At 37.8% G+C, this 27874-nt stretch overlaps 1 non-coding gene across 1 annotated transcript; it reads left to right on the forward strand.

Annotated features, from left to right (window-relative positions):
- Positions 1–3747: 3747 nt before the first annotated feature.
- On the forward strand, positions 3748–3854 carry LOC127108758 (small nucleolar RNA R71). Its single transcript, XR_007796271.1, has one exon. It is a non-coding gene; the product is annotated as a small nucleolar RNA R71 (small nucleolar RNA).
- The last annotated feature ends 24020 nt before the right edge of the window (positions 3855–27874 follow it).

Consider the following 27874-nt stretch of genomic DNA (forward strand, 5'->3'; position numbering starts at 1 on the left):
GGACCTGTCTGTCCTCCACTGCGACTCTTGCATGAAGTTCATGTTATCCGCCATTTGTTGTTGGATGGTAGAGAGTAGGTCGTCACGCCTTTGCTCTCTATCCATGTGGTCACGCCACATCTCCTCTGTAATATAAAAGCTAGGAGCTGTACCTGCAGAAGAAGGAGATGGTGCGGTGTGTGATGGTGAAGTGTGATGGGGGGACACAATATCAGCAGCTAGGTAATTAACAAAGTCTGCATACCATGGTATGTTACTTACTTCTAAGGTATTTTGGGAGTGCTCATCAGGGCCTAGGTTATTATCTTCAATGGTTTCTAGTCTAGCTATCAGTCTATCATAGGCGAAATCATCATTTATGGGTACTAAGTCTGGTTTTAGATGTTCTAGCCTGGAAAGGTGATCGGCTACTACATTTTCAGTTCCTTTTTTATCTCTTATATCTAAATCAAACTCTTGTAGTAATAGAATCCATCGGAGTAACCTGGGCTTGGCATCTTTTTTACTTAATAGGTAACGAATGGCAGCATGATCGGTGTAAACTATAATTTTTGCTCCTACTAGATAAGATCTAAATTTGTCTATAGCAAAAACTACAACGAGTAATTCTTTTTCATTTGTTGCGTAGTTAAGTTGGGCAGCATCTAGGGTTCTACTGGCATAATAAATGGCATGTAATTTTTTATCTTTTCTTTGTCCTAGAACGGCTCCAACTGCGTAATCACTAACATCACACATTATCTCAAACGGTTCTGACCAATCAGGCGGTTTTTATAATGGGTGCAGATACTAATGCTTGCTTTAAAAGATTAAATGCGTCATTACATTTTCATCGAAAATGAATTCAGCATCTTTCATTAAAAGTCTGGTTAAAGGTTTGGTTATTTTGGAGAAATCCTTAATGAAACGCCGGTAGAATCCAGCATGTCCAAGAAAGCTTCGGACTTCTCTGATGGTTTTTGGTGGTTTTAGGTTTTCTATAATTCTATTTTAGCTTTATCTACCTCTATACCTTTTTCGGAAACTATATGTCCTAAAACTATTCCTTCGGTTACCATGAAATGACATTTTTCCCAATTTAGCACAAGGTTTACCTCCACGCATCTCTCCAGGTTTTTCTCAAGGTTAGAAAGACAATTGGGGAAATGAAATCCGCAAACCGAGAAATCATCCATAAACACTTCCATGATACCATCTACGTAATCTGCAAAGATTGACATCATGCAGCGTTGGAAAGTAGCTGGGGTATTACAGAGACCGAACGGCATTCGTCTGTAGGCAAAAGTTCCATAAGGGCATGTAAAGGTAGTTTTTTCTTGATCTTCGGGGTGGATAGGTATTTGGAAGAATCCAGAGTATCCATCTAGATAACAGAAGTAAGAGTGTCTGGCTAGACGTTCCAACATCTGGTCAATAAATGGTAAAGGGAAATGATCCTTCCTAGTTGCTTTATTTAATTTTCTATAATCTATACACATCCTACATCCTCCTTCTAAACGTTTTGCTACATGTTCGCCTTTATCGTTTTGCACGACTGTGATGCCTCCCTTTTTAGGTACTACATGCATAGGGCTCACCCACTTACTATCCGAGATCTGGTAGATTATACCTGCCTCAAGTAACTTAAGAACTTCCTTTTTAACAACATCACTCATTATAGGGTTTATTCTTCTCTGATGTTCCCTAGAGGGTTTTAAATCTTCTTCGAGCGAAATTCGATGCATGCATACGGATGGGCTTATACCTTTCAGGTCAGAGATATTGTATCCTAAGGCTGAGGGATATCTTCGTAAAACGTCTAAAAGTTGGTTCGTTTCCTCTTGGCTCAAGGTAGCACTGACTATAACTGGACGGTTCATCTTTTCATCGAGGAACTCATATCTCAGGTTCTTAGGCAGTTCCTTAAGTTCTAAGGTTGGTTTCCTAGGGCATGGCATAGGATCTGGGGTAAGGGATAAACATTCGTAAAGGTTATCATCAATATAGGGCTTCTTAAAGTCATCATCTTCCCTTATGAGAGTTGATGGTAACTTAATTGTTTTTATAATTTCTTTTTGTTCTAATTCTCTAACACATTCATCAATGATATCTAAGGCATAACACGAGTCTCCCATCACAGGTGCCATAAGAAATTTCGAAAGTATAAATTCTATATTCTCGTCACCTACCTCAAATGTCAACTTTCCTTTCTTGACATCTATTATGGCTCCTGCAGTCGATAAGAAGGGTCTACCTAGAAGGATTGATATATCATTGTCCTCTTTGATGTCCATGACAATAAAATCAGTAGGGATAAATAACTGACCTATTCTAACAGGAACATCTTCTAGAATGCCTATCGGATACTTAACAGATCTATCGGCTAACTGAAGTGACATCTTAGTGGGCTGTAATTCTCCTAAGTTTAGCCTCTCACAAACTGCTAAAGGCATTAAGCTCACACTAGCTCCTAAGTCTAGAAAAGCTTTTTCGATGACATGATTTCCCAAAAGGCAAGGAATGGAGAAATTTCCAGGATCTTTATCTTTCTTTGCTAATTTGTCCTCGGAAATAGCATTACATTCCAAAGGCTTTGGATCATCAAGTCTACGTTTGTTGGTAAGGATGTCTTTGAGAAACTTTGCATAAGAAGGTATTTGGGTGATGCCTTCTGTGAAAGGGATTTCTACATGAAGTTTTTCTATAACTTTAATAAATTTTTGATACTGTTTATTGATTTGGGTTTGTTTGAGTCTTTGGGGATATCGTATAGGTGGTTTATATGGCGGGGGTGGTACATAAGTTTTATCTTTAGGTTCTTCTCCTTTATCTCGACCTTCCTGGTTTTCAGATTCCTCTGGTTCCTTTACTTTGTCCGGGGGTTTGGTACATTCCTTAGAAGTTTCGGGTTCACTCAATCTAGGGTTTGGTGGCTCATCATAAGCATTCCCACTTCGTAGGGTAATGGCATTGGCTTGTCCTCTCGGATTTTATTGAGGTTTTCTAGGGAATTGTCCTCCAGGTGTAGTCTGAGGGGCTTGGTTTAAAGCTACCTGAGAGATCTGGGTTTCAAGCATCTTGGTGTGAGTAACTATTTGGTCAACCTTGGTTCCTAACTGAGTAATCAATTCGTTAACATCAATGTTTTGATTCATGAACTCCTTGTTTTGTTGGGTTTGAGCGGTGATAAAATTTTCCATAATTTTCTCAAGGCTCGGCTTTGGTGGTACAGGTTGCATAGGTTGATTTGATCTTAGGGCTTGATAACTAGGTCTCGGGGGTGCATTATTTTGAATAGGGTTATTGTTTTTATAGGAGAAGTTTGGGTGATTCCTCCATCCAGGGTTATAGGTATTCGAGTATGGGTTCCCTTGGGTGTAGTTCACTTGCTCGGAGTGGGTTTCGTTTAATAGACTGCATTCCGCGGATTGGTGTCCTTGGGTTCCACATATCTCAGAATTAGACGAAATTGCGGCTACAGTATTCAGGTTTATGCACATATGCTCGACTTTGAGGGCTAATGCGTCCATTTTAGCTTGCATCATGTCTATAGAGCTTAGTTCATGCACTCCTCCTTGGGCTTCCTTCTTCTCAACTGTCGCTCGTTCGATTCCCCAAGATTAATGGTTTTGAGCCATATCATCGATGAGGGCACTAGCTTCAGGATAAGGTTTGTTCATCAGAGCACCACCTGCGGCAGCGTCGATGGTCATCTTTGTGTTGTAATGAAGTCCATTATAGAAGGTTTGAATGATTAACCAATTTTCTAAACCATGATGTGGGCATGTTCGTAACAACTCTTTATATCTCTCCCAAGCTTCGAACAATGATTCTCCTTGGTTTTGGGTAAATCTAGTTATATGGTTTCGAAGAACGGCGGTTTTACTCGGGGAAAAATATCTAGCAAGAAAAACTCTTCTAAGGTTATCCCAAGTCGTAATGGAATTGGGTGGAAGGGAAAAATATCTAGCAAGAAAAACTCTTCTAAGGTTATACCACGATAGGGCTTTATCTCTGAGGGAAAAAGTAAATAATCTTAAACGTATTGCCTCAGGAGAAGCTCCATTGGTTTTAATAGTATCTGCTAATTGAAGAAATATTTTTAAATGTTGGTTCGGGTTCTCAGTAGCGAGACCCGCGAATTGTCTCTGTTGCACTAGTTGCAACAGGGATGGTTTAAGTTCAAAATTATTAGCTGGTATGGTGGGGTTTACTATACTAGAACTAGGTTCTTCATTAGATGGTTGAGCGAAGTCCTTAAGAGGTCTTTGGTTTTGATCTTCGGCCATAGCTCTCTTAATTCTATGAAATAAAAAATGTGCGCGAGCGTAACGTTCAGGTTCCGCCAGAGGGTATACTAAGCTTAAACTTCCGGTGGTGCGAGTTCTTCGCATTGACCGACGGGAAATAGCCTAAGTCTAAACGATATAACAACAGGAAAATGAAATTTGACGAAATTGGTCCCCGGCAACGGCGCCAAAAACTTGATGCGGTCAATAACTTGATGCGGTGTTCGCAAGTATACGAACGCGTCAGAGTAATATAAAAGATTGTCGAATCCACAGAGACCAAGTGTCAATCTATCGTAATCTATTGTTATGGTGTTTATCAAAGGCAATCGAAATAGGTTTTTTTGTAGTGTGCAATGAAAAGTAAAGTTTCGGATATAATTAATAAAGACAGGGTCGAATGTAATTCACGTAATTAATTAATAATCCAAGTACTTGCTAGTAGAGCTACTTATGGACAGTGTTTCCTACTTTGAAAAGAACTAATTTAACAGGAACTGTCGCTTTCGCGTATTCAGAACCGAGTTGTACTCCCTAATCAAACCCTCTTATTGTCACTTATAAAAAGGCGCGCATTGCGTTAGAGTAGTAAACCTATTTTTAAGAAATATAGTATCTTGACTAAGTTGAAAATTATTATAACCTGGATTTCTTAACCAAAAGAGGTTCTTACGAACCAGACTCTAAACTTATAAACGCGTCCGAAAATAGTTTTAAAATCTCTTTTCTTCTTTATGTTAAAATCTCCTAATGAACTAAGCAAAGCGCTTTCGCTGTTTTTGAAATAGTTAAAAACAATTAAGTTTAAAAAGACGTTGGACGGCTTTCGATCTTACCCAACGGAATTGAAGTGCGGGAAAACTTAAGTTGAAAGTTAAAATAGCCCTTAAGTGTTTCTACGAACAATAGTACGGATTATCGGTTCAATTATGATCCTTACATTCTAACCTTATAAATTTAGCTAGACATGGTAAAGTAAAAGTGCATTAAAATAAATAAAAGTAGTGCGAGTGCGGAAAATAAATAAAAGTAGTGCGAGTGCGGAAAGTAAATAATTTAAAGCGAGTGCGGGAAATAAATAAAGTAAAGGCGAGTGCGGGAAATAAATAAAGTAAAGGCGAGTGCAGGAAATAAATAAAGTAAATGCGAGTGCGGGAAATAAATAAAGTAAAGGCGAGTGCGGGAAATAAATAAAGTAAAGACGAGTGCGGGAAATAAATAAAGTAAAGGCGAGTAATAAAAACCTGCTCCAATCGGAGGACTGAGTAAATTGCAATGCGAAAAAGAAAATGGCGGCAGGATTAACTTCCTTCCAAAGTGCTCCAAACTCGATTACAGACTCTATCACAGACTCGATTACACAATTGTGGTAACACTCAAATGCGAAGCGATTACCACTTTATAAAACTGAATATATGCCTAAGTGAAACAAAGTTGCTTCTAAGTTTGCCTCTGCTCTAAGTTTGGATGATTGTAAAAGTGAATTCGCGTTTCTATTTATAAGCAAGTAAAAAGATGGAAATGACTTGGATGCCCCTCAACTTGAAAATAGGAGGGAACCGTTTTTCCTCTTGTGGCGCCCGCCACAAGGCCATGGCGCCCGCCACAAGCACAATATGGGGCGCCTTAGTGGAAGTAGTGGGAAAACGTGGGAGTTGATGGAAGTTGAATTTGACACGTCATGACCTAGTCTGTGGCGCCCGCCATTGGGTAGGCCATAAGAGCAAAATGCTGAATTTTAGGGTTTTTAGCCCTTTTTCACTCCTTTTCTCGATCGGGGCTCCGATTAAAGAAAAAACCTGTAAACAAAGAAAAACATAACAATAACACAACAAAATGATAATAAAACAACTAGAATGCATGTGAAATCGGAGTCGAAAATACGTAAATTTTAGTGTGATCATTTGGCTCGTCGTCAACTTGAGTTCCCCTTGAGAGACAAACCTAATAACACTTTGTTGGAAGGTCTTTTCTATCAAGAGGGTAAAGATCCCCAACATTTGAAGCAGAAGATTGTGCATGCTTGGCATAATGTGCATAGGAAAGGAAGATCCAATCTTGGTCCGCACAATTGTGTAGCTTTGGAAGCTTACACTCTTTGGGTGAAGAAGAGAGCTTTGGAGTTGAATATGCCATATCCTTGTGAAAGACCTATGTCTATGGTTGTGGTTAAGCCATTAACTCTCCCTAACCAAGGTGTAGAGGAGTTGGAAGACGCGCTCATAAAGATGAAGCAAGAGAAGGACATGTGGGAAGAGTGTTTCTGTGCTTTGAGCAAGAAGCATAAAGAGTTGCAGTTGGAGTCTAAGGGAAAAGATGCACTTATTGAGCTACTTGAAGACCGAGGGACGAAGAGACAGAGAGAGCCAGAGGTTTCATCTTCTAGCATGCCTCATCCTTCTGTTGCATGGAAGTAATTTTTAACCAACTTGTCCTCGAGAAGACTCAGATGAAGGCATCTTATGAGACCGAGATTCGTCGCATTCGAAGGAAGTACGCGCCTACATCCAGATCTTCTAACATTGTTGTTAGGGATCCTTAGGATGACTAGTCTCCTTTTCTCTTGTATTTTTCATTTGATTTCTGAAATTGTACTTAGTGTAATCCTTCCAATTTATATAAAGAAAAAGAGATTTTTGGTCATATCAAATTGTTGCAATTGCCATTTAAATATATATATTTGCAAATGATATAGTAAGTTCCTTGAAGATAAAAATAATCAAGCATTGCATTTCATGCATCATTTGCACAAGCAGGTTTTTGCCAGATGTCTGATTGGTGTTTCTTCTGTGCTTTTGCTAAGCTGACTCATCGGTACAATACCCGAGCCAATCATCTGAGAATCATGGAGCACTTAGAGCATGAGAACAGAGAGTTGAAGGACGAGATCGCTCACCTAACTGCCATGATGGAGTCAGTTCTTGCTTCTTAAAGTCAATCTTCTCCAACGCCTGCAACTCCTCCTGCGAGGACTGTTATTTCAGATGTGGTTACCTCTACCATGCCTGTTATTGCCGCCCACTTCGCGCCAACTATGCCTGCCGGATTCCCGTGGGGAATGCCTTCAAACTTTGTGCTCGAAGGCTTTGCGCCTACCTTTGCTTCCACGTCGGCATCTAGCCTGGTCATGTCCGTACCACCTCCCGTTGTGCACACCTTGCCTCGCATAGAGGACACCATCTATCATTTCGAGCCGTCTGAGGGTTTGGATGTCTACGAGAAGATGGACGAAATGAAAGATTAGTTTCTTGAGTTGCGCAAGGAATTGAAGACGCTGAGAGGTAAAGATCTGTGTGGGAAGAGTGTTGTCGAGTTGTGTTTGGTGCCCAACGTCAAGATCCCGGTGAAGTTCAAAGTGCCTGACTTTGAAAAGTATAAGGGGAACTCTTATCCGCTCAGTCATCTCGTGATGTATGCTCGCAAGATGTATACTCAGACCGACAATGATCAATTTCTTATTCACTACTTCTAGGATAGTCTGGCCGGTGTTGTGCTCCGTTGGTACATGGGATTGGACAGTGCCAGCATTCACACTTTTAATGACTTGGGGGAGGCTTTTGTCAAGAAGTATAAGTACAATGTGGATATGGCGCCTGATAGAGACCAGCTGAGGTCTATGTCTCAGAAGGATAAGGAGACATATAAGGAGTACGCGCAGAGATGAATGGAATTGGCTGCCCAGATCACTCCTCCTTTGGAGGAAAAAGAGATGACAAAGATCTTCTTGAAAACTCTAAGTTCATTTTACTATGAATGAACGATTTCTAGTGCTCCCCAGTGACTTTACCGAAATGGTAAACATGGGGATGAGGCTTGAGGAAGGAGTCTGAGAGGGACGTTTGTCAAAAGATGAGGCATCAACAAGCAAGACGTATGGTAGTAATTTCAGCAAGAAGAAAGACAGCGAAGCAAATGCAATAAGTAGTGAGAGGCAGAGGAGGCCTCAGATCAGAAGAAATCCAACATCCTGTCAACATCATCATCATCAAGTATCTTCTGTTATCCTGATATTTTCTAATCAACAAACAATACCAGTTCAAGAACACCAACATCAACAACAACAACCGCAACAACAAACAAACACCTACAACAACAACAATACCAACAACAATCATCAGCAACAAAACTTTGAAAGGAAAAAGGTATCTTTTGACCCAATTCCTATGTCTTACGTAGAGCTTTATCCATCCTTGGTTCTCAAGAACCTGATCCAACCAAGAAACCCACCCCAAATTCCATAACCACTTTCTTGGTGGTTTAACCTGAGCTCCGTTATGCTTTTCATCAAGGAGCACCCGGACATGATATTGAAAATTGTTATCCGCTTAGGTATGAGGTTCAGAAATAGATGAAGAGTGGTATGGTATCCTTCAAGGACCGTGCGCCGAATGTGAAAGCAAACTTGTTGCCCGCTCATGGGAACTCTTCTATGAATATGGTGGATGGTTGTCCTGGGGAATTTAAAGTTTTTGATGTGAGTTTTATCAGGAGTTCCTTAGTGCAGATGCATAAGGATGTTTGTTTGATAAGTGAATGTGAGAACGACCATGATGGGTGTGTTGTTTTTAGTGTTAACCCGAGGGGTTGTGAAGTTGTGAAAAGGGACATCCAATGTCTGATGGATGAAGGCATGATCCAAATTGTTCAATCCCGTCATGTAGATGACAATGTTAATGTCATAGTGCCTATTTTCAAGCAGCCAAAGAAGTTGGTGATTCAGTATGACTCCAGTAATAGCAACAGTCAAAGATCAGTATCGCCCTTGGTAATACGGTTAGCGGTCTCAGTCTCGTATTCATCTGATAAAGTTATGTCGTATCAGTATAATGCTACAATGATGAAGGATGGTCAAGAGGTCTCGTTACCTACGACTAGTTCAGTAGTGAGCATTGTTGATGTTACTAAGGTGACCCGCAGTGGTCGAGTGTTTGGGCCGGTGTTCCCAAAGGATAAAGAAGAAGCAGTTGTGAGTAAGAAAGTGGAAGTGCCTAGTGTAAACCCAGTTGGATGTTCAAAAGAGAAGTCTGGTGAGTCCAGCAACTTGAAACCCAATGATGATGATGAGGTACTTTGGTTAATTAAAAGAAGCGAGTTTAATGTGGTGGAGCAGCTGCTCCAAACCCCCTTAAAGATCTCAGTGTTGTCTCTGGTCATGAATTCCGAAGCTCACAAAGAAGCACTGCAGAGAGTTCTAGAGAAAGATTTTGTAGAACATGATGTTACGGCGGATCAATTCGATCATATTGTGGCTAACATCACTTCTTGCAATAATCTTAGCTTCTGTGATGAAGAACTCCCTGAGGAGGGAAGAAATCATAATTTGGCTTTGCACATCTCGATGAATTGCAAAGAGGACGCTTTGTCGAATGTTCTTGTTGACACCAGTTCGTCACTAAATGTGTTTCCGAAGTCAACCTTGTCAAAGCTATCTTACCAAGGAACGCCTATGAGTTATAGCGGTGTAACTGTTAAAGCCTTTGATGGTTCGCGCAAGACGGTTATTGGTGAAGTGGACCTCCCAGTCAAAATAGGTACAAGTGATTTTCAAATTACTTTTCAAGTAATGGATATCCACTTGGCCTACAGTTGCTTATTGAGAAGGCCATGGATCCATAAGGCAGGAGCCGTTACCTCCACTTTACACCAGAAGCTCAAATTTGTGAAGAATGGCAAGCTAGTGATTGTTGGTGGAGAGAAGGCGTTGTTGGTTAGCCATTTGTCATCTTTCTCTTACGTTGAAGCTGAGGATGAGGTTGGAACTCCGTTCCAAGCCTTATCTATTACTGTTGAGAAGAGGGTTAGGGCACCTATGTCCTCGTTGAAATATGCTCAAAAGATTGTGGAAGAAGGCAAAGTTGATCAGTGGGGGCGCGTGGTAGAGGTCTTCGACAACAAAGGAAGAACCGGCTTGGGGTTCTAGAAAGGTTCATCAACTACAAGGACTGAAGATAGAGGATGACAAAGAGGAAGACTGCACCAATTTTGTGACGCATGGAAAGGCTTGCAACAATTGGATTGTTGTTGATATTCTTGTTATTTTGCATCGATCTAAGTAATTGCTTTTATATGTTTTAAAATCCTTCTCCTATGCCTAAGGGAGAAGTGATCATTGTTTGGGCATTTTCAAAATTGATCATCAATAAAATTAATTCTATTCATCCACATCTATGATGTTTTGTTTTTACTTTTTGCTTTATTCTGAAAATGGTAATCACAAAAAACATAAATAAATAATATAATTGTCCATCAGCATAATATTTGGTCACAAATTCACTTCTCTAAAATCAAAATATCAAATCATTATGCAGGTTGGTTCTTAACCCCATTGAATACAATGATCCTTCTCCTTCTCCAAATTTTGAATTCCCTGTGTTTAAGGACGAGGAGAAAAGTGATGTAGAAGTGAGTGACGAATTATCCCATCTTCTTGAGCAAGATGAAAACACCATTCAGTTGTTCGAAGAGCAAGTCGGGTTAGTCAATTTGGGTTCCGAGGATGATGTGAAGGAAGTCAAGATTGGGTCTCGACTGTGTCCAGATGTCAAGAAGGGGTTGATTGATCTTCTTCGAGAGTATTTAGATGTGTTTTCTTGGTCCTATCAAGACATGTTTGGTTTGGATTCTAAGATTGTGGAGCATAGATTGTCGTTGAAGCCAGAATGCCCGCTAGTCAAGCAGAAGTTGAGAAGAACGCGTCCTGATATGGCTGCGAAGATCAAAGAGGAATTGCAGAAGCAGATTGATGACGGTTTCCTTGTAACCGCAGAGTATTCGCAATGGGTGGCCAATATTGTGCCAGTGCTGAAGAAAGATGGAAAAGTCCGCATGTGTTTTGACTATAGAGATTTGAATAAAGCCAGTCTAAAAGATGATTTCCCTCTGTCACACATTGATATGTTGGTAGACAATACTGCTAAATTCAAAGTCTTTTCGTTTATGGATGGATTTCCGGATATAATCAGATCAAGATGGCACCCGAAGATATGGAGAAGACCACATTCACTACACCTTGGGGAACATCATGCTATAGTGTGATGCCTTTCGGGGTTTAAAGAATGCTGGTGCAACTTACCAGAGAGCAATGACTACTCTTTTTCATGAAATGATGCATAAAGAGATTGAAGTTTATGTCGATGACATGATTTCCAAATCAATTGATGAAGAGGAACATGTTGAGCATTTGTTGAAGCTATTCCAGCGTTTGAAGAAATATAAACTCCGCTTGAATCCCAATATGTGTAATTTTGGTGTTCGTTCTGATAAGTTGTTGGGCTTTATTATCAGCGAGAAGGGTATTGAAGTTGATCCTGCCAAGGTCAAAGCAATACAAGAGATTCCTGCGCCCAAAACTGAGAAGCAAGTCAGAGGTTTTCTCTGCCGCTTGAATTATATTTCCAGATTCATTTCCCACATGACTGCCACATGTGTGCCTATATTCAAGCTTCTTCAGAAAGATCAGTCTTGTGATTGGACCGAAGATTTCCAGAAAGCTTTTGACAGTATCAAAGAATATTTGCTTGAGCCTCCGATTTTGTCTCCACCTGTTGAAGGAAGACCGTTGATCATGTATTTGAATTTGCTCGAAGATAGTATGTGTTGTGTTCTTGATCAGAAAGATGAGTCTGGAAAGAAAGAATTTGCAATCTACTACCTCGGTAAGAAGTTCACCGACTGTGAGACTCGGTATTCTATACTTGAGAAGACTTGTTGCGCATTGGCTTGGGATGCTAAGCGTTTGCGTCAGTATATGTTGAATCATACCACTTGGTTGATATCTAAAATGGATCCAATTAAGTATATATTTGAGAAGCCTGCTTTAACTGGGAGGATTTCCCGTTGGCATATGTTGTTATCAGAGTATGATATTGAATATCGATCTCAGAAAGCGATCAAAGCTAGTATCTTGGCTGACCATTTGGCTCACCAACCAATTGAACATTACCAGTCAGTGCAGTATGATTTTCCTGATGAGGAGATTTTGTACTTGAAAATGAAAGATTGTGATGAACCATTGCTTGAAGAAGGGCCAAAACCTAGTTCCCATTGGGGCATGGTATTTGATAGAGATGTTAATCAATATGGAAATGGCATTGGGGCAGTGATCATTACTCCTCAAGGCACGCATCTACCATTTACAGCTAGATTAACTTTCAAGTCTACGAACAACATGTCAGAATATGAAGCTTGCATTATGGGGCTTGAAGAGGCCATGAATCTCAGAATCAAGTATTTAGATGTCTTTAGAGATTCAGCTTTGGTTGTGAATCAGATCAAAGGTGAATGGGAGACGAATCAACCCGGTTTAATACCATATAGAGATTATGCAAGGAGGATTTCAACTTTCTTTACAAAGGTTGAGTTTCATCATATCCCCTGAGATGAAAACCGGATGGCAGATGCTCTTGCAACGTTGGTATCAATGATTGTGGTAAAGTATTGGAGTGACGTTCCCAATTTGTCTGTGATGCGTCTTGATAGGCCAGCTAATGTGTTTGTTGTTGAAGACACTAAAGACGAGAAGCCGTGATATTACGACATCAAATGTTTCCTCCAAAGTCAAGTTTACCCGCCTGGGGCATCTTTGAAAGATAAGAAGACTTTGAGAAGATTAGCCAGTAATTTCTACTTGAATGGTGATATACTGTACAAGAGAAACTTCGACATGGTTTTGCTCAGATGCGTGGATAGACACGAAGCAGACTTGTTGATGACTGAAGTGCATGAAGGTTCCTTTGGTACTCATTCCAATGGACATGCAATGGCGAAGAAGATGTTGCGAGCAGGTTACTATTGGCTGACAATGGAATCTAACTGTTGCAAATTTGTGAAGAAGTGTCACAAGTTTCAAATTATGCTGATAAGATTCATGTTCCTCCGACACTATTGAATGTTATCTCTTCCCCATGGCCTTTCTCCATGTGGGGAAATGATATGATTGGGATGATTGAACCCAAAGCTTCGAATGGAAATCGTTTCATTTTAGTGGCAATTGACTACTTCACAAAATGGGTTGAAGCGGCATCGTATGCAAATGTAACCAAGCAAGTTATTGTAAGGTTTATCAAGAATCAGATCATATGCCGTTATGGTGTGCCAAGTAAGATCATTACTGACAATGGATCGAACTTGAATACTAATATAGTGGAAGCTCTTTGCAAAGATTTTAAGATTGCACATCATAATTCTTCTCCCTACACACCCAAGATGAATGGGGTTGTTGAAGCCGCAAACAAGAACATCAAGAAGATTATTCAAAAGATGGTTGTCACATACAAGGATTGGCATGAGATGCTCCCGTTTGCTTTACATGGGTATCGTACATTCATCCGTACTTCAACAGGGGCAAACCCTTTCTCTCTTGTGTATGGTATGGAAACAGTGCTCCCTGTAGAGGTTTAAGATTTCTTCATTGCGTGTGCTCGTGGAAGCCAAGTTGACTGAGGCTGAATGGTGTCAGACTAGGTTTGACCAGTTGAATTTGATTAAAGAGAAAAGATTAATTTCCATGTGTCATTGTCAGTTATATCAGCAAAGGATGAAGAAAGCTTTTAATAAGAAAGTCAGACCTCTTGTGTTTAGAGAAGGAGACCTTGTGCTCAAGAAGATTTTATCGTTCAAGCCAGATTCTAGAGGAAAATGGAATCTTAATTATGAAGGCCAATATGTTGTCAAAAGAGCCTTTTCAGGCGGTGCCTTGATTCTTACAACTATGGACGGTGAAGAGCTCACTCGTCCTGTGAACGCAGATGCAGTCAAGAAATACTTCGCCTAAAAAAAAGAACAGCTCGCTAAGTTGAAAACTCGAAAGGGAATCTTAGGCAAAAATGAGCGTCTCGGTGGATTGAAAACCCGAAAGGGCGATCCAGGAAAAAAATTAGAAACATAAAAACAGAAATAATTTCCCGATAAGTTGAGTACCCCACCCTGGGGCAACTTATGCAAAAATTAGGGATTATGGCAAGTAACTGCATTCTGCTGATCTTCAGTGTTTTGAAAATTTGATTGAGCACAAGGGTGGACATCAATTCGTCACCCCGGCAACGGTGAGAGCACAGTGGATATCAAGATTTGGTAGAAGGATTAAGGATCATTTATATTCAATGTAACCCTTTTCCATGTAAATTACCATTTTCAACTTTGTAAAATCTATGGAGTCTTGTCATTTACAGACTACCATTCTATCAAATAAAGTTGAGCTTTTTTCCAAGTGTTTCTACTCTTATTTATTTCAGCCAATAGTTTAAATTTTATTATGATCATTTTTTTGAAAATTTAAAATATTTAAAGCTCTTTTTCTTAAAAAATATAAAAGCAAGAATATTCCAAGACAATTGAAAGAAATATCAACAACATTCCGATGGATAACAAGTCCTTGAGTGTGAAACATCAAAGGTTCCTTAAGCAGTTAACCCTTCGGGTATCCCTAGACGATTGTGTTGATTCAATTCCTCTGAGGAATTTTTGATTCCCCAGTAGAGCGTCATTCCTTTTTTCTTAGCTGAGTTGGTTGATTCAGGTACCCTACGGCTTGTCTTCCCGACAGAGTTTCTGCCTTCCCCAGTGGAGTCTATTTTCCTTTAGCAGAAGTGTTTGATTTCCCCAGCTGATCACATTGGTTTCCCCGCCAATCGCCATTCAACTTGCTCCCAAGTCAGAGTTTCTTCCTGGTTCCTGAGCAGTTTGTTTTCCCTATAGGGTTGTCTCCTATTTTTATGGTGTTGACCTAAAATTCCCCACAGATTCGGTGATATTTGCTCTCTCCTCAGCAGATCTCCTCCTTTCCCAGTTAGGGTTGAGCCTTTTTGGATTGTTGATCTCTCTGTTCTCCGGCAGTTGTCTCCATATTTTGTGGATTGACCAAGGATTGTACCGATAATTCAATTTCTTTGCGACACCTTTGTATCCTTTGTGATCATTCTTGTCAGCATAATCATCATATATACATACATTCATATAATTTCATATTTGCATATTCGCATATTTATTTAAATTGTTGGTTTGAGATTCTCATTCCCTGTATGGCGGTACTTGATCCCCATATAAATATCGGTGTTTGTCCTCCCTCAGTTGTAGAGTGTCAGCCCCTTAAGCGGAAAGACTTTAACCTTTCTCCTTTTTCCCACTGAGTTGTTTCCTCATGGATGATTATAACTTCAGTTTCCTCCCCAATTGTTTATCTGGATGGAACCGCTCCCCTTGAGTTATGTCCTCATTGGGTTGAGTCTTGATTGACTGTTTTCTTTCTAGTTTCTACCTAGATATATGCTTTGAGTCCCCTAAGAGTTTATTGCCTAGTAACTGGTAATATTCTTCTTAGTTTGCAGTTTGTTACTTTTTGTCCAATACCTGACAAAAGTGTCTCAGCAGTAGAGTCCCTAGTGGATCTGATTCCCTAGGAAGTATATCCTTGATATGTTCACCCTAACTGGTGACGGCTATCTTTCTCTCCCATGCTTGAGTCTATCCTTGATATGTGCATCCTAACCGATGACGAATATTCTCTTTTTGGTATTCTACCCAGTAAAAAGGTAGTTGTAATCCCTATTCTTGTTTCCCAGAGAGTTAATCCTTGATATGTCCATCCTAACTGATGACGGGTTTCCTCCTCTTTGTGGTATTCTACCCAGTAACCAGTAGTTGTAAACCCTACTTTTTCCCGCAGAGTTGATCCTTGATATGTTCACTTTAACCAGTGACGCATTCTCTCTCTTGGTATTCTATTCAGTAACTGATAGATGTAATTCCTATTTTATCTCCTCGCAGAGTCTATCCTTGATATGTTCATCCTAACCGGTAATAGATTTTCTCTTTGACGGTATTCTATCTAGCATTCGATAGATGTAATTCCTACTTTTTGTTCAGTTTGTTTATCCTTGATATGTTCATCTTAACCGATGACGAGTCACCTCCTTGACAACCCCATGCAAGTCTATCCTTGACATGTTCATCCTAACCGATGACGGAGTTTCTTTCGTGTTGAGTTTATCCTTGATATGTACATCCTACCCGATGACGGATACTCTCACCCTTGGTCTTCTTCCTAGTAACTGGTAGTTGTAAATCCTATTTCCTGCAGTTTTCCCCAGCAAGGTTATTCTTACCCAGTAATCGATAATGAATATTCCCTTCTGTTGTTTCCCAACGAGTCATCCTTGATATGTTCATCCTAACCAATGACGGATGTCCTCTCTGTCAGATTTTTATTATCTCCTTACCCAGTAACAGGTAGTAGATAATAGATTTTTGCTCCTCCTGTGTTGAAGTTTATTTCTCCCCAGTTGAGTTGAGTGCGCATTTCCTTAGTGAAATCACTTTTCCTTGCATGATTCAAGTATTTCAGTTTTATCCTGACTTACTCGTATCCCCTGCAGATGTTATTAGCTTCCCGGCTGAGTCTTTTCCATGTTTGTATGGAATCCCTCAAGTCCCCCAGTAGTTTTGAGTCATAGCTTGGCCTGCGCATAACCCTTTATCCCCCAGAGTCTTTGTCTCCCCAATGAGTTTTCCTTACGGAATGTATTATACTCATGCGGACTTTCGGTCTCTCTGATTTCTTTTCCTTTGTGACAATATTTCCCCGCAAAGAGTTTACTTTTACATTCATATCATATGCATCATAAGGTCTCTTAGGGGACCAATTTTTTTTTTCTGTATGTTGTTATTTAAGCCCATTCAACTGAGTCGACATGAAGGTTTTAACCTTCGCCTTCTCAATTAGAATGCCCTTAAATAGGGGCAGCTGTAAGACCCCAATTTTGACCCTAAGATCCCTCATGCAATTTCATCATAAGCATTAGCATTGGGATCATACCTTGGCATCCTCCTTACCCCTCTTTCATTGGGTTTGTTTTGGGAGAGATCACCAAACACTTTGTAATTGTATCATACTTGTATTTTATCATTTTAGTAACTAAAATACCAAAAATATGTCTTTTGCATTTGCCTAACTCTTTTGTAGGTAGGGCATGACCTCCATTGATCTATCAAGTTCATATCTAGGGTTTGAGACCCCCATGACAAAGAGCACAACCATGAATTGACCCAAAAATGGTTATGAGCATCATATATGAGTCCCAATGGTTACTTCATGTTATATTGATCAAGTTTTCTTCAAGAGTTTGAGGATGATTTGCCTTGGAAACCCTAGTTTAACTGGGTATCTTGAGTAACTTCTCCAACAAGCTATCTCACCAATTGATCAAATTTCTCAAGGTACACTTCAAATTTCATTATCTTATGCATATATGATCTACTATGAGCCAAGAAAGTCAAGAAAATTGAAGGTTAGCAAGTTGGTTGATGGTGGTTGACCAGATGAATTCATCTGATCAAAACTGGGTCTCCCTAGACCCTATCTCCTACAATTTTCACCATATGAAAATAATTCCAAGAGCAACGTTACTCTAAATAACATTCCAAACAACTTTAAAGTTTAGACCTAGAGATAGTTTTGCTTGGAAAATTATTTTCTATGTTGAAACATTATAGGTCATTTTGTCTAAACCCTAATTTGAAAGTCAACTTCCCAAGGCCATAACTTGCTCAATTTTTATGATATGAAAGATTTCCAAGTTGCAAAATCAAGTTCATGATGTCTACTTCAACTTTGATGTTAGGAGTGAGAGCTAATTCAACTTTTATGAGCATGTGATATGAGGCTACATTATAGGTCACTTTTGACCTATACCATTGAACAATTGATTTTTCCAAACTTCAAAAATGCATAACACTATCATTTCAGATCCAAATGACATGAAATTGGTAACCATTTTGAAGGTATTAGAAAGAGATACAACTTTGATGAAGACACGTTTCTCATTTGAAGCTCACATAAAAAGTTAAGCAAGGTGGAATATTGAGATATATGGCTTGACACTTAGAAAAAAATTCAACATGTTGAAATTTCCAAACTTCCACCTCAAAATTCATCATGATACAAGCTCCAAATGGAAAAGTGTTGAACATGAAAGTTGTTCCTCTTGATCTAACCTGTCCAAAAAGTCCAAGTTCCTCCATTTTGGACAAGAATTGCTAGGGCTACGCATGGCATGAACATGGTATCCTTATTTGGCAAAGATCAAACTTCAAGTCTTCACACACACTTGCCTTGCAATCCTAGTTGATTTCAGACCCTCTCGCACTCATTTGTGGATCTTAATCAATAATCTCATGGGCCTGTACACGCTCATGCCCCCATGAATCATCAATTTCCAATTTTGGAAAGTGAATTTGAAGGTGCAATTATCACTTGCTGCAGCTATAAATAGAGCCCTCTAACATCAAAATTGAACAGACCTTGCGCGCCAGCTTTTCCCCCCATTGAAACCCTCTCATTCCAAAGGAAAACCTGATAAATTTCAACTTGAAATTTGAGTTTGAATCTCAACTGTTGGAGATTCAAAAACTCCAGGATCCAAAGCCTTGCGACCTCATCAATCACTTCCTGCTAGCTTCTCAAGTGTGATCAGATCGTGTTTAGAGCAAGCAACATCAAGAATTGCACTACATTGAAGGTAATTTTCAAAAAACTTCATCTCTTAGATTCTCTCTCAATCTTGCTCAATTCTCTTGATTCTTTGGTTGTCTGAAGTCCTACCAATGTAAGCAAGAATATTGAGTTGCTTAGAGGTCAAATCGAAGCAACTCAATTGGCATACCTCAAATTTCAACTCCTCATATCTTTCTATATGTGAGAAGTTAGTCAAAATTGAGGTGATATTCGTGATCTACGCCATTTTTCCTCTCAGATCATGTCCTCCTTTTTTATTCTAGTGATGGTTGAAGGTGGACCAGTCCGGTGAGGTCCACTGGAGAAGAAGACCGGAGATATAGCTCCGGTCGTGTGTTGGCACGTCTCCAACCATAGGATCCATTTAAATTGTTTTAATCCTGAGCGTTGTTTCTAATTACCACAGGTGCTGCTCAGATGGCTAGAGACCACATGAAACGTGCGCTGGTGGCCATTTTATTTGCCACCTCAGTTAATGAGGGAGATCAAGTGGTCCACGTTTTTTCTCATTATTTGAATTTCATTTTAATTGCTTTATTTTCATTAATTCATATTAATTTTAATATTGATCCAAAAAATATGAGAGTTTCACCAAAAAATTTCAAATATTTTCCTCTTTCATATTCGGAATTAAAATTATTTTTTGCATCATTATTAATATTTTTCATGATTTTATTGATTTTTCATTTGTTTTTATAATTGTTTAAAAATACTTTTAAGTCTTTTAAAATTCTGAAAATTTCTCTCCATAGTCCTTTGACCTTGTTTGACCTATGATAAATCTCATGGCCATCTATTTCGTGTTTTTATGAGGTTATAGGAATTTGACAAACCATATTTAATTTAAATGTATTATTTTAGTATTTTTAATTGGAATAAATGCCAAATAATTTTGTTGACCAATTGTGATGACTTGTTTATATTTGACTCTTGTTGTTGGGCCTTGATCAAGATTGATTTGACTTTGTCAAATTAATATCATTGGATTTAGGGGATTGATGGAATGTACATTCCATCTCCCAAAATAAATGAATGATATTAATTTGGTAAAAGTCATCCTTTGATCAATTTGAGATTTCATCTATTCCCTTTCCTCTTCATCTCATTCCCCTTCTTTATGCATTCATCTTATTTGGCCTATGATATCTCAAAGTCCTAAAGCTAGTTGATTGAAAAATTAACATGAGTATGGATGAGATTAGGCCACACCTTTTGAATATTCTTTTTGTCTGTTGTATGTTCCATGAGCATAGTTCATAATACTATGTCTCTAACATGCATTAACACCAAAATTCTATTTCCCGACATCAAATAGTTATGACTTTTACATAAGTCCAATTACGATTGCTTAACATAGCGCTAAATTTGTGACATAAAAGGCATAGAATTCTAGTTAGTGAGATTGTAAGTCTCCCCTCTTTCATGGTATTGTGTGGAAACTTGGCCTTTTTTCCTTCCTTTGGAAGATGTCTTGGTTCAAGGATCCATGCTTGTGATAAGTGGGTTGAGTGTTCTCCAAAGAATGTCTAAGAATGAAAAGCAAAAACAAAACAATACTAACTTCTAACCTATTAACTACTAACTTTTAATTTCAAGCCCTTTACTTTAATGCCATTTAATTCTAGCTTTTATACATTTGTCATTGTTCAGATCATTCTAATTGTTTATGCTAATGCAATTTTCACTTTGTCCACTTGGACCATATTGTGTGATATATTTTGTTTGTGTATAATTTGTTTGTTTGTGTGGTCTTTGACCATTAATGTACATAATAATAACAAAAACCCTAAAAAACGTTTGTGTGGACTGTTGGATTGATCTTGGACAAATGGACTTAGAATTTAGGCAACATTCCTATGCTAAAGGACTTGGCCAATGCCAACTTGTTGAGAAACCAAGTGCTTGCAATTTGAGACTTCATCTGATACATCATTCAAGATCTCTCTAAGTTCATCTGCAACATGATCATTGTGAAGTTGTTATTTTGAATATGTGACTTGTGGAATTCATCTATTACATAGGCTACCTTGAAGAAGATCATGGAATGAATAAGCTTGGATGTGGCCATCTTTATTTGATGCCTTGCTCTTCAAGATAATATAATTGCGCATTTGTGTGTTGCTTTATTCTAAAAGTCCAAGGGAATTCTGGGTTTCTATTGATATTCTTGTCTATTGGATTGCTACCCATTTGGCCAGATCTTTTCAACTCTAAACTTTTAATTTTGTACATAGGATAGTCTCTTCATCTTCTCCCCATTTCTTTAATTTCGAATTCTCTCTCTCCTTTTTCAAAACTCTTTGATTAAACTTATTTTGTTCTAAACTTTGACCACTTTTTCAAAAAGATAGAAATTTTGGCCTTATACCATTACATTTACAAACTTCTTTTCTTAAATCAAACTTGTAAATAAACTTAACTATACTTGACTTAAACTTTCAAAAAGCCAAAAAGAATTAACTCATCCAAACCATTTTTAGGCCTTTGTGCCTTTCAAACTTAATTTTTGTTAAAAGCAAAGCATCCATTTTGAAATTTGTATCCCGAACTACGAGGTTTTGATCCCTCATTCTTATGTTGGTACGTAGGCACAAGGCCGAAGGTCTTGCCAAACACAAAAATATAATTAATGAATTCTTTTCTCATCCCCCAATTCTATTTGTTTGTAAACATCATTTTGTACAAAATACATATGCACACAAAAAAGGCTCGCTAGGAGTACCTAGGACACTTTTGGTGCTAACACCTTCCCTCTATGTAACCAACCCCCTTACCTGTAATCTCTGACATTTTATTAGTTTTGATTTGAAAACTTCTTACTTTTGGGTTTTGTTCATACTTTTTCCCTTTTCCCTTGGAAACAATAAAAGCGCGATCGACTCTTGTTATTTGATCTCTAGCTTATCCATAGCTTGATGATCATGAATTCACCGCTACACATACTCATGTTGATTTTGCAATCAACTAGCCTTAGGATATAGAGATGTCATAGGTTCATGACATGAATGAATGAAGAAGGGGAATGAGATGAAGAGGGATGGGGAATGAATTCAACACAAATTGGTCAAAGGAGGACTTTTACCAAATTAAGACCATTCATTCATTTTGGGAGATGGAATGTACATTCCATCAATCCCCTAAATCCAATGATCTTAACCTAACAAAGTCAAATCAACCTTGACCAAGGCCCAACAACACAAGTCAATTAAAATGGCTCTGCATAATTTATTTGGCATTTAAACAATTAAAAATAATAAAAAATGTGCATTAAATTAAAGAATGGTTGATCAATTTCCTAAAACCTCATCAAAACACCAAAGTAATGGCCATGAGATTTATCATATGTCAAACAAGGTCAAAGGACCTTGGAGAAAAAATTTCATAATTTTTGAAAACTTAAAAGTATTTTTAAACAATTAAAAATATTCACAAAATCAATTAAATCGTAAAAAATATTAATAATGATCCAAAAAATCATTTTAATTCAGAAAATGGAAGACGAGTCTATTTTAAAATTTTTGGTGAAACTCTCATATTTTTTGGATCAATATTAAATTTAATATGAATTAATGAAAATAACACAAATACAATGAAATTCAAATATTCAGAAAAAATGTGGACCACTTGATCTCCCTCATTAATTGAGGTGGCAGATCAAGTGGATCCAAATGCGCGTTCCACCATGCACTTGAGTCAGCACGCCACACAAACGGTATTCAAAACCAACGCTCATGATTAAAACAAAATGAAATGATCATGTGGCTGTAAGACCCCAATTTTGACCCTAAGATCCCTCATGGCATCATGTTATTGCACAAGTGCATTGCCTAAAGGATCATAGCATGTTTGGCTCCTTAACCCTAGGGTTGGGACTTGTTTGAGTGGTTTGAGATCACCAAGAATGCTTGTATTGTATATTATTGTATTTCTTATTTGATTACTAACCAAAAGCACAAAAATATGTCACTAACTCTTTTTGTTTTGAAGCTCAAGTGATCATGTGCTCCACAATGCTCCTAGGAGGCTCCTAAGCCCAATGCAATGGCTAGATGAAGATGATAAAAAGCATGAAAATGGTCCACAAAGTTCCTAATCATCATATATGTTTCCCAAGTATCTCAATTTTCCAATTTGATCAAGATAACCCAAAGGGCTTGAAGATTGTTTCCCAAGGAAACCCTAATTTAATTGTGCTTTGATTGTGCCTTGCCCATGAAGCAATCTCAACCTCTTATCAAATTTAATCAAGTTAAGTTCTTTAATTTATCATTTTATGCATATGTGAGACTATTTGAGGACCCTCCATCATTTATTCATCAAGATTGGAAGTTTGACTTTGAAAAGTTGACCAGTCAAGTCATCTGACTAAGCTGAGGATTAGTGAGCTATAACTTTTGATGTGTTTATCAAATGAATATGACCCCAAAAAAACCATGTTCCTAAGAACCATATGAAAAACTTTTATGTTCATCAAAAATCGATTTGAAGCTTGTAAGGTCATCATTCATTTCAAAACATTATAGGTCATTTTGACTAAAACCCTAATTTTGGGTCAACTTGCCAAGGGCATAACTTCCTCAATATTTATGATTTTGGGGTGATACCAAAGGCATTGGAAAGCTTGAGATGTCTACTTAAATTGTTATGTTGGAAAAAACTTCACAATCCTAAAATAAATACATGTGATAATGCAAAATATTATAGGTCATCTTGGACTTAATTCATTGAATTTGAAAAAGTAACCAACTTCAAATGCCCATAAATTTGTCATAGAAAATCCAAATGATACAAACTTTGAGCCTAGGTTGACCATATTTAAAATATCTACAACTTATATGTTGTAGATATTTTCATTTGAAGCTTGTATCACGAACACAAAGGGGTTTGATCAAGCTTACTTTTGGGTGACTTTTTCAAAATGATTTGAACATGTTTTGTACTTGAATTTTCCCAGCCAGTTTTGATCAATTTGCACATGCCAAATGATTTTTTGCCCAACATGACTTTTTTTCCTTATTTTAAGAGATTTCCAACCACTACTCATAATAGTCCTTGGGGTCTACCATTTGGGAGATTAGAATTTATTTTCATCTAGGTGCATTCTTGATATTTTATGTTGAAACTTGAATTGCAAGCATTTACCATCCAATGTGCACGACCAGATACCTTTCATGTGAACTCAGCAAGCTTCTTCAGCCATTCATAGGCCTCTCACACGTCCACAGAGGCCCATGCATCCAAAAATTCAAATCCCATGCACATGAGCAAAGTGTGAACTCAGCTGCATTCAACTATAAATAAGAGCCCCATGAGCTTCATTTCACAACCTTTTGGAGATCCCATATGCTGCTGCACTGAAACGATAACCCTCACCAAAGGAATCACTCATAATTTTTCAGATTTTCGAGCTTGAAATTCAGTAACATTAGCTGAGTTTCAAAGCTAGATTCCTTAGCCAATCATCTTCCATACACCCAGAGGTCAAAGAGGAGCAAAGAACTTGAAGAATTCGTGGCTAGAAACTCATCAATTCGAAGGTATCAACTCAAACTTTTTGGATCTGAAACTCCTAATTCAATGTAGTTTTCTTGTGTTTTGGTGGTTCTCTGAAGTCGTCATACTTGAGGAAAGCTTTTGATGCATTCAATTTGCCATTTCATGAACAATCCATGTGGACACAATGATTTTCTCCTTCATCTTTTTCTCAATATAGGAAGAATGAAAGAGATCCAATGGTACAGTGATGATCTACATCACACGAGCTTCATTTCCATGTCCTTGTTTTTCATTTTCATTAAGGTTCATTTCTCTGCAAATTTGGTCGGAGTTTGTGTGGTTGGCCAGAGAAGACGGTGGTTTCCACCACCACCACCATGTGTATTGCTCATGGCCTTTGGATCTTGCTCTCACGATCTAATCTTGATCATCCATTTTAATTACTTGTTTTAATTCATTGTTTTGTGCATTTGACTTGAGTCCACCGTGTATCCTCAGATCCAGGCCATGCATAAGTGCCACGTCAATTAATGAATTGGATCTATTGGCTCAGGCCTTTTCGCTTATTTCATTTTCTTTTTATTTTCTGTTAATTCATTTCATTATCAATAATTCATTAAAAATTCATTTGAGGTCAAAAAAATATAGGACCAACTCTAAAAAATTTCTTGAAAAATCTAGTTTCATATTATAATTTTTAATTATTTTTGTGACTTCATTTGATATTTTTTATGAATTACTTGGTTATTAATGATTTTAATTCATTTTAAAATACTTTCTGACTTTTAAAAAATACAAAAATCTTTTCATAGCATCTATGGATCATGATAAGTCAATGAAAAATAGTTTCAATAATTTCTTGTTTTTTTTAGATTATTTGAGATTTTAATTCATAATATGCTATTTTTTGGTTGTTTTTAATTGGTTTTAATTACTTTCTGATTTTAAAAATTTGTGAGAAAGTTAGTCAAAGTTTGTTTGACTATGTTGAACCTATGAGAATTTAATTGGACTCATTGAAGTTGTTTTAAATTGAATTTCAGGTTCAACTTTGTTTGTTTATTTTTTATTTGTATTTTCTTTTAATTCAAAAAATACTGTAGCACCTCAAATTTGCACCTATCATTGTTCATACATCATCATATTAGGTCATAGCATAACATGGTCCACTGCATAGCATTGCATTGTCCTAGTTGCCTCAAGTGCAAGCCAAGCAAGAAATTAGGTCAAACTGATCAGGAGATCAGTCAACCAAGCAAGCAAGTGTGTTTCTCAAGGAGCCAAGGCCCTGGGGTTGGTCCAACATGTCCACATGACTTGGAGGTCCATTTGAAGTGTTTTGGTCAAAGATTGAAGGCTCAGAGGTCCTCAGTCCATGCACAATCAGTCAGAAACCTTAGAAAAGTCAAACTTTGTCAACTGTGGTTGATTTTATGGTTTTGATGAATGGATTTGGTTTGAGAGAGCTTATTCATGTCCCAATAGGCCTCATATATCATGGCAATCAACATCATTGAAGAATTTGAAGCCAAACAGAAAATTTCCAAAAATAGAAACTGGACCTGTAATTTTAACTGCCAAAAATGGAAACTTCTTGATCTTAAACTTACATCATGATACAAGCTTCAAATGAATTTTTGCCCAACATGAAAGTTGAATATCTTGTTCTCCCATTTCCAAAAAGTCCAAGAACACCCAATTCCCATGTATGGTTGGCAAGATATGATCAATTCATTTTCACAATTTCTTGAACTTCAAAAGGCCATATCTCATGAACCATTTGGCCAATTTTGGTGGGGTTTTTTCCTAAAAGCTCTATTTGTTCCCCTCTTTCCAAAAATGCATTCACCATTCATCAAAACCTCACCATGCAAAATGGCATTTTTGGACTTGTCTTCATTAATTTCAAGTATGTGCAAAAAGTGACTTTTTGAATTAGACATTTTCAGCACATTTGGCCATTTGGAACTTGTTTAAGATGACATTTGAAGTTTGTTCAAGGCCCAAACTCGGCCAGAATACACACCCTCCATGTGCACATGTTCAAAATTAGCAAAATGCAAATTTGGCTTCATTTAAGTTAAGCATGCTTAGCACTTTCATTAGCAATGTTAAACAGAAGTATAAAAAGATATTTTCTGTCATTTGAACCCTAGCAGCAGCCATAATACATCAGAAAAAACTCATTCTCTCTCAATTTCGATTTTTCACATCTTTGGATTTCTGACCAAAAACTTCAAAAGACTTGAGCATCCCTTGTTTGCTTCATCATCTGGACAACATTTAGAAGCATTTTCAAGCACAAAATACCAACTGTAGTTGCAGCATCGTGTTCTGTTTTTCAAAGGACCCTTCAATGGCAAATCGAGATTTGGACATTTTCCAGCATCATTGAGCTAAAGTGTTTCAAGCATCCATCATTTCCAACCCTAATCTTCATCTGTTTCAAGCTAAGGCACTCAAAACAACACTGTTTCACAAGTTTCTTCATAACCAAGTAAGATTTCGACTCTCTTTTTTCTCCAATCCATGCTATGTTTAGGATAGATCTCTCTTTGCTGATTCTAATGAACTATAGATTGCTTGAAATGGTTGAATATTGAGCGAAATATCTGGAAATGAAGTTTGGTGTTCATTGTTGATTTTACTCGATGCATGCTATTCATTGTGTTTCAATGCATTTGGTTGATAGATTTGTAATGTTTGAAGTTTGCTTGTTCGATTGGTATGGCCAATTTCATGTTCTGGGTGAATTAATCTTTTCATGTTTGAATGTTGAAGATGATTACTGCAGTAGTAAAACCCTAAGAGAGAAACCAGAATTCATGTGAAATTGTGTTTGGTTTGTTACTGTATGATGTTGCATGATGATAATGTTTCGTGGCCATGCTCTTTATGCAATTCTGGTTGGAATTCGTTTTTTTCATGATGTTGGTCATATGAATATGAGTTGCTGTTCCAAAACCCTAAAAATGCTGCCCAGAATCATGTGAAACACGATTGGCTGTTGTTTGTTTGAATTTTCGCATGCTCCACTGTTCCATTGCCTAGGCCGAATTGCTGCTTGACACGTCTGGGAGACAATACTCACCGTTTCATTAAAAGACCAACATATTTACCATATTGCCACCGTGCCCTATTTCATTTGATTAATCATGTATTACTTCTTTTTTGGTTCAATATTTATTTCATTTGATTGCTCATCTCACAAAATTCATAACATCTCCAATTCAATTCCAAAATTCATGAAAATTTTTGCATCATATTCACATGGATGTCTACTATTTTATCATGATTTTTATTGATTTTTTGGATGGCTGGATTTTTAATGGTATTAGGTTTCTTGACATGTATGCACATTTTGTACCTTTTGCCAATTCTTTTGTGAAGTTGTAATGATGCATCCAATGACTCTGAAATTTTTTGTGGTTAACCTACACTCATTCATGTTTGTTTTGATGTGGAGTTTTTGAATTTATCATGTTTGGTTGTTGAGATATGAATTTTTGAAGTAGGGTGTGACAATTTGTGTCACACCACTGATATGCAATTTCATGATTTTTGTTGACATGCTTCCTGACCTCCAATTTATGTGAAATTT

This window comes from Lathyrus oleraceus, chromosome 7 (assembly GCF_024323335.1).
Source record: "Lathyrus oleraceus cultivar Zhongwan6 chromosome 7, CAAS_Psat_ZW6_1.0, whole genome shotgun sequence".
NCBI classification, from domain to species: domain Eukaryota; kingdom Viridiplantae; phylum Streptophyta; class Magnoliopsida; order Fabales; family Fabaceae; genus Lathyrus; species Lathyrus oleraceus.